A 9,241-nucleotide genomic window follows, 5' to 3' on the forward strand; every position below is an offset into this window, starting at 1 on the left:
CAGACGCCTTAAGTAGAAAAGCAGGGAGCATGGGTAGTTTAGCCCACTTACAAGTTTCTAGACGCCCGTTGGCTAGAGAAATCCAAAACTTGGCTAATGACCTTATGAGGCTAGAAGTAAATGAGAAGGGAGGATTTTTGGCCAGTGTGGAGGCGAGATCTTCTTTTCTTGACAAGATCAAGGGAAAACAGTTTGATGATGAGAAACTAAGCCGAATTCGGGATATGGTGTTGCGAGGAGAGGCTAAAGAAGCAATAATGGATGAGGAAGGTGTTTTGAGAATTAAGGGAAGGGTATGTGTGCCCCGTGTTGATGATTTGATCCACACTATTCTTACAGAGGCTCATAGTTCCGGATATTCTATACATCCTGGTGCAACCAAGATGTACCGTGACCTAAAGCAACACTTTTGGTGGAGTAGAATGAAGCGCGACATTGTTGATTTTGTTGCCAAATGTCCAAATTGTCAGCAAGTAAAGTATGAACACCAGAGGCCCGGAGGAACACTTCAGAGAATGCCCATTCCCGAATGGAAGTGGGAAAGGATTGCAATGGACTTCGTGGTTGGTCTTCCAAAGACATTGGGTAAGTTCGATTCTATTTGGGTAATTGTGGATAGGTTAACTAAGTCTGCTCACTTCATTCCGGTCAAGGTGACTTACAATGCAGAAAAGTTAGCCAAACTCTATATCTCAGAGATTGTTCGGTTGCATGGAGTTCCACTCTCCATCATATCAGATAGAGGTACGCAGTTTACTTCTAAGTTTTGGAGAACATTGCATGCTGAATTAGGTACTAGGTTGGACCTTAGTACTGCATTTCACCCTCAGACCGATGGACAGTCTGAGCGAACGATTCAGGTATTGGAAGATATGCTTCGTGCATGTGTGATAGAATTCGGTGGTCATTGGGATAACTTCTTACCCTTAGCGGAGTTTTCATACAATAATAGCTATCACTCAAGTATTGATATGGCTCCTTTCGAAGCATTGTATGGGAGGAGATGTAGGTCTCCCATTGGTTGGTTTGATGCATTTGAGGTTAGACCTTGGGGTACTGACCTTTTGAGGGATTCATTAGAGAAGGTGAAATCTATTCAAGAAAAGCTTCTAGCGGCTCAAAGCAGGCAAAAGGAATATGCAGATCGAAAGGTTAGGGACTTGGAGTTCATGGAGGGTGAGCAAGTCTTGCTGAAGGTTTCGCCTATGAAAGGGGTGATGCGGTTTGGTAAAAGAGGTAAGCTAAGCCCAAGGTATATTGGACCATTTGAAGTACTTAAGCGAGTAGGGGAGGTGGCTTATGAATTAGCCTTGCCTCCAGGACTGTCAGGAGTGCATCCGGTATTTCATGTGTCTATGTTGAAAAGATACCATGGGGATGGAAACTACATCATTCGTTGGGATTCAGTTCTGCTTGATGAGAATTTGACTTATGAGGAGGAGCCTGTTGCCATTCTAGATAGAGAAATTCGCAAGTTGAGATCAAGGGAGATTGCATCCATCAAAGTTCAATGGAAGAATCGACCAGTTGAAGAGGCCACTTGGGAGAAGGAGGCTGATATGCGAGAAAGATACCCACACCTGTTTACAGATTCAGGTACTCCTTTTCGCCCTTGTTTTTCTTCTTGTGATCGTTCGAGGACGAACGATGGGTAAATTGGTATCTATTGTAACGACCTGTTTAGTCGTTTTGAGCAGCAGATTTTATTTCTGGAAAAACTGTCTGAGTCGACGGAACCCACGACGGACCGTCATGGGCACGACGGGCCGTCGAGGGGGTCTCGTTCCAAAACACTTAGAATTCTGAAATTTGGGTACTGAAATCGACTCTCTGAACTTCGTGACGACATGGCAGGACGGACCGTCGTGGGCACGACGGACCGTCACAGACTCTTCAAGGAAATTGAGTCTCTGAACTTTGTGACGGAAGCAGCAGGACGGACCGTCGCAGGCACGACGGGCCGTCACAGGCTGCGTAATCCCAGGCTGGGTCGGATTTCTGTTAAGTAATTTAAGGGGCGTTTTGGACTATTCCTGCTTTAATTATAAAGTTAGTGGGTTAATGTTAATAAGTCTAATTACTTGGGGGTTAAAAGAGGTAACCTTGAGTTAATTAGTGGGATATTATTGCCATCTTTATACTTAATTATATGCTAATTAGGGTAAAAGAAAGAGGGTTTGAATAAGAAAAAGAAAAAGAACAGAAAGAGAGGGAGAACGAGTAGAGAGAGAGAGAAACGAAGAGGACAACAAGAATTTGGGGAATTTGCTTGCTTGATCACGAATCTTCGGTGGAGGTAGGTTATGGTTTATGCTATTCGTAGTAAACTCTTAATAGCGAATGATATGTATTGGGTAGTATTGTAAACCCTTCTATATGCTTAATTGTGTGTATGCATGATGTGATTTTGTATATAATTGTGATAAAATAAGCATGATGAAGCTATTGAATCCCAAATCTTGAAAAACCCTAATCTACTTTGTTAATGAGATTGATGATGCCTTGGTATAAAAGAAGGCTTGATGAACTAAAGTAATGGGGTTGATGATGCCTTGGTATAAAAGAAGGATTGATGAATTAATAGAATGAGATTAGTGGAGCGGGTGTCACGAACCGACACGTAGTATTAGGGGGACCGGGTGTCACGAACCGACACGTAGAATTAGGGGACCGGGTGTCACGAACCGACACGTAGAATTAGGGGATCGGGTGTCACGAACCGACACGTAGAATTAGGGGGACCGGGTGTCACGAACCGACACGTAGAATTAGGGGACCGGGTGTCACGAACCGACACGTAGAATTAGGGGATCGGGTGTCACGAACCGACACGTAGAATTAAGGGGACCGGGTGTCACGAACCGACACGTAGAATTAGGGGATCGGGTGTCACGAACCGACACGTAGTATTAGGGGGACCGGGTGTCACGAACCGACACGTAGAATTAGGGGATCGGGTGTCACGAACCGACACGTAGAATTAGGGGATCGGGTGTCACGAACCGACACGTAGAATTAGGGGATCGGAGTGTACGTACCGACACATAGTAGTAGGGGAGCGGAGTGTCACGGACCGACACAAGAGGAATAAAGATTAAAGAATCTTGAAAGATGTCAATATACTCAATCTAATGAACCTAATTCCAAAAAGAGTATGGTATTGAGGCTTGAGTCCTCCTGTGTGGACTTGGCGGTGTTTGTTAATGATTATACAACTTGTTGTTGCTACACGTTGAGTATTGTAGTTGGTTTATGATATTAACTGATATATACTGTTTTCTATTTTGAGTTGGCCGATGATATCTACTCAGTACCCGTGTTTTATACTGACCCCTACTTGTATTTGTTTTCCTTGTTATTTGTGGAATGCAGCAAACATACCGTCGTCTTCAACTCAACCGCAACTCTAGCCAGTCTTCACTACACCGGATTTCAGGGTGAGCTAATGCTTCTAGCTTGGACTGGATCTTCTTCCTCATGTCTTGATGCCTTGAAGTTCCGGCATGGACTAGCTTTTGTTTATTTTAGCTTCTTAGAATACTCTTAGTTTAGTAATTTGATCATAGATGTTCTTGTGGTGATGACTTCCAGATTTTGGGGAATAATAGATGTGAATTTTAGAAGTTATTGAATTGTCTTTTTATTAATGAGTTTAAGTCTTCCGCATTACTTTATGTCGATATTAAATTGAAAGGTTAAGGTTTAGATTGACGGTTCGCTCACATAGGAGGGTAAGTGTGAGTGCCAGTCGCGGCCCGGTTTTGGGTCGTGACAATAAACATTTTCTTTTTTCCCTACACTAAATTAAAATCTTACGACTATTGATAAAATTTATTTGAAAAACAACTATTACACATTAATTCTTTAGTTATAACGTTATATATTTTCTTACTTATTACTAATTATTGCAAATACAACTACGTGGCACTATCTTGTGAGTCCAGTGATTGTTGACATTTTTTTCAAGCTAGTGCCACGTAGGCCGAAAAGGGGTAAAAAAACTATTTATAAAATATGTTCAAGGGGTAATAGGACATTAGTATAAAATAAGTGTTTCTCTGAGATTTCAGGCATAAGTTGAGGGAGTAATCATGCATTTTTCCAAAAATATACAAACAAAAATAGTTCTAAAAAATTTAATGTAGTTGTTCTTTTCACATGTTCATATGACTACTGAACATTATAACGTAAAATACATGTGCAAACACTTTTGGATAGATGACAAGAAAAATATACAACAAATATCATCTATAAGGTAATATTTTTGAGATACCGCGAATTACATGATTGAACCTTAGTAAATTGAAATTAATATATTCATTTAACCAATAAAAAGTTTCATTGACCATCTTCATATGTTCCCGTGAATAAGAGATATACACTATGATCCACATTGAACATACACAAAAGAATCTGTAATATTATTTTGTGCAAACCATATTATTAAAATCTTCGCTAAATAAATAATACTATCTACTGTAACAAAATTTTAACAATATATATTAACACAATGGACCACTAAATCAATACCTAAGACAATTGGTGAAAAGTAATAGTAATTTATGTTGATATTGAGACGTTATGAATAAATCCTAGAATATACTCGAATTTACGGAATATTCTATTGAAGTCATAGTACTCATTACACAAGCATATTACACTAACATTAGGAACAACTCAAAATAAATCTTCAAAATATTTAGAAAATTATAATGACACTTGACCCTAATATCAAAAAAATACAAGAAGACAAAGAAAAAGACATACAAAGAAACATAACTTGAAAAACTGAGAAACTTATAATGATTATCAAAAGACAAATGCCCTTAAGCTGAGCTCATCGGAGAAGAGGGAAATCTCGCAGGAACTGACCTCATGAGAGAATGGAAAATATTACGCTCTTTGCAAGCAAAAGTAGACATATCTAGATGAACTATGAAAAAATGAGTTTTCTTTGTCTCATGCTAGTCATTTTATACGTGATTGAAATATTCCTACATGAATCAAACAATGTGTTTGTTTAGCCAATGTATAAGTGTTTGTGCAACACGCACAATATCAAGTTAAAAATTATATTGAAACACTGAGGTTCGATGAGTTCAGATAAGAAAAGATTAAATAGAAGGGTTCACAATAAAAATTCATACAAGTATAAGGCTGTATCACATAAATAGAAGGGCCCACAATACAGTACATTATTCTAGATACACTCGATCGAAGTAGATTCACATGTATCTAGGATACATAGATAAATATTGTGGCCTCACCTCCCTCCCATCCTGCTTGTCACTCTTTTTTTCGTCGCGTATTGAATATGCAAAATGCATGGTAATTATACTAAATTTTTTGCTAGTGTTGTTTAAACAACACTAATATTTTCCATAATTTATTTTAAAAAATATTCTCATTTTCTTGATGTTATAAAATTATAAACTTGGAAAGAAAAAAAAAGAAAAAAAAAGAAGTGCTAGCTCGCTCAAAACCTCGACCCTACTAGAGCTGGGTCTAGTCGAGCATTTTAAACCCTTCAAAATGATATGCCGATACACCCTAGCCCTTCAAATTCCTTGGCCCATGAGGCTTGGTCCGAAAGGGGCTGGGTCTGCCCTTTTTAACACTTATTTCTATATAAAGCTATATCAAACCATTTGACCTTTATGCTTAAACCCTAAATAACCCACAACTCTATAATCTCTGTCATAGGTGATAGTGGAAATGACTGCTTTGGGAAAAAGTATTTTTATAGTAGTTGCAGGTGGTTGTTATTCTGGTGTAGGAACTCCATTGACAGATTACACGGCTTCTTTGATCATCTCTTTTGGTTTCTTCCATGTATGTATCTACTCCATTTTTTTGGGTGTGATGAATTTATCTCAAATCTCAAATTGTGTTTCCTTGCTTAATTTTTATGTCTTTTTTTGGCTGTTTATTTTTGATTGAATATGAATGAAGTGAATGAACATTGTGGACCGGGGGTGTTAGATGTAGGTGAATGAGAAAGCAAGTTAGTAAAGTGTAGTTGTATTCTTTCAAATAGTTGGTGGTGTGAATTGTCTTAGTTGTCTTTAGAGGTGCAGGTTATAGTGGGGCGTCACTAGAAACATATGTGCTAGGACTAGGCAGGGATGGTACATGGTTAGATTATTGTGGATATGCATTTGAATCCAATGTATGCACATCATATTATTGGTTACTTGGTTAGTAGTAAATTCATAAAATGTGTTTCTTTTCAACAATTAATCATTAAGAAAAGTTCTTGTCGTATCACACATATAAAACAATTTATCCAAATGATAGAAAAGTAATTTAATGACATAATTGATACTGGAACATTCAAGAGAAATATCATAAGGAAAAATAGTTTAGTGAAAAGAGAACATATCTAAATATAGGAGCTCTCGTAGTAGCTTGATGTGGTACCTTGTAGCCTTTTGTATTGAAAGGGTATCCAACAAAATGCGTGGTGTTGCCCTTGATTCAAATTTGTCTTTGTGGGCCTTCAAATTGTAGGAAAACAAAGGCATCCAATATCTCGTAGGCAATTTTTATTGAAAAATAAGTACATGCATTTGTTGTTTTCAAGAGAAATTTGTGTTTCCTTCCTACCATAGTATTTTGTTATAGTTTATAAGGGCATGATCTTTGGTTTGAAATTGGTCTTCTATTTAAGATATGAAGGCTTCCATAACTTTTTGTGCATTACTTTGGCATATCATGTACTGTGTCCAAGTCGATCTACTATGGTAATCCACCATCGTCAAGAAATAATCACAATTATCATATGTGGATTTGTGGTATGATCTCCATAGGTCAATTTGTAGTAGTTAAAAATTTTTGTGTGTAATATTAGTACTTTACTAGAAAGGTATACAAGTATGTCTTTCAATATGATATGTGATACAAAAGGTTGTAAATAGAAAAGATCATAGATATGGTAGAGAAATTCTTCATTTTATAAAAGTTAGATGTCCTAATTTAGCATGCCACAAAATTTTACTGTCATAAATGCGAGATGGTGATAAAGATTAGAAGAAAATAAAATAGAATCAATAGTATAAGAGGAATCAACAACACATCTAGCTTCTTTATTAGCTATTTGGGAGTATTAAACCTTAGGTGATGGTGAAATTTGACTTATACTTTCAACCAAAACTTTTTCACAATTTACCAAAGAAAGGACAAACTGATTCATAATTAGAAGAATAACTTGTGATATGAGATGCAGCATTCTCATTAGTGTAACATTTCAGAAATTCATAAGTTTGATTGAAAAGGAAGAGTTCAGATATTTGTCCTTGTTTCAGGAACTGTGACTCTTTGCAACAAACTATAAGAAATCCTAAAGGTCATAGGATGAAAGTAGTTGAGTTGAGTTTTAGAAATGGTGAGACTCTGATGTTGGGCCTACAAATAGATAGGGTGGGACGAAGTCAGTCATATGGGTCATATCTGGGTTGCGTAGAATGATTCTAGGCTTCGTAAATTTCATTCTTGAAATTGGGATCTATAAGTTGTCTTTAGAGGGGTAGGAAATTTGATAAATCATAGAATGGTTCTGTGGGAAGTGGATGAATTTCTAAAGATTGTTCTACGGTTTACCTGTACGAGCCATAGAATGGTCTACATACCTTATATTCCAATCATAGATCACTTCCGCTAGTTAATTCTTAAAGGTATATTTGGGTCTTTTTCTATGATTTTAATTTCTATGCCACATCATTTGACCTGATTCTAAGACCTATATCTACCTCTCAATCCCTAAATCTAACTAACTCTCTCATTCTCTCAAATTCCCAATTCACATCCAAGTTCATCCCCTCTAATTCTCTCTCAAGTTCTATGAAGAAAGGTAGGTTTCCAAGTTTAAAGTCTCCAATTGTCTCTTGTTTTGCTAGGCTTCATTTACTAAGGTATAAAAAGAGCTTGTTCCATGTTCTAGTAAGAAAGCTAGAGTTTCAAGCTTATAAAAAGTAAAGAAGATATTTTAATATTGTGGTCTTACACTAGAAATATGTTATTGCACCAAAACTTCATTAATTTACAGTATTCAACAACACTTTCGTGGTGAATAACATGAGAGAAGTGAGGTTAAAGACATGTGAGGAAAAGAAGATTACACACCTTGTCTTTTTTGCCACATAGATAGCTGAACACAAAAGGAAACTTTTTTACATTAATTAATCTCTCTCAAGTTCTAGGAAGAAACCTAGGGTTCCAAGCTCAACATCTCCATCTTCCCTCTTGCACTTATAAATGTCTTCAAAACCAGTATCTATACCTACATGGTCAGATGGTTGCTCGTATAGATTTACCCTATCAACTCTCTATTTAGCTTGTTCTTGGATGTTAGATTGTCTAGCTTGAAACAATTCATCAAAATCACTCATATTATAAATCTTTCATTCAAATCATAGAGTGAATCAGAATAAAAATGAAACTCTACATTTACTCTAGGAGACTAGTCCTTAACTCTGTTTTCATTTAAGCCCTTATTTTCATTTTCATTTAATGTTTGATATGAAGACACACATGATCTATCTTTTTGTGGGAGGAGGACACATCAACACTATTTTTTATGGGGAGGATATATCATCATTAGTGTTACGCAATACCGGTAGCTCCTCACAACTAAAGGTAAATTAATTTGATAAATCAACAAATCTGAATCATTCAACTATTATGAAGAAATTTTAAAACATCAAATAAATATTTAACATGTAATAGCCATCATTCTTGTTGATTCTACATCAAATGTTTCCACATTTTCATCATCCATTTCCAGTGCTAATTTATGAAGAAATATGATATGCAACTCATATACATCTATATTAATCTTTTCAAGATTAATGGTTCCTTTGAAATATATTATCTCAAGATCATATACGAAACACCCTCCATGTTAAATTTAAAGTGTCACTATTATTGCAATTATTTACTTACCATGCTTGTTAAGTGATATGAAAAATAAAAATATTAGTGAACTTTTTCATACTTGGAAAATATTTTAAAAAATAAGAATAGCAAAAAGCACTATTATTTTAATGTAACAAGGTGTCATGATTCTTATACACAGTTGATATACCTATCTATCTATCTATATCTATATCTATCTATCTATCTATCCATCTATCTATCTAATGATCTATCTATCTATCTATCTATCTATATATCTATTTATCTATCTATCTATCTATCTATCTATCTATCTATCTATATATATATATATATATATATATATATA

The sequence above is a fragment of the Solanum pennellii genome, chromosome 11 (assembly GCF_001406875.1).
Source record: "Solanum pennellii chromosome 11, SPENNV200".
In the NCBI taxonomy this organism is placed as follows: Eukaryota; Viridiplantae; Streptophyta; class Magnoliopsida; order Solanales; family Solanaceae; genus Solanum; species Solanum pennellii.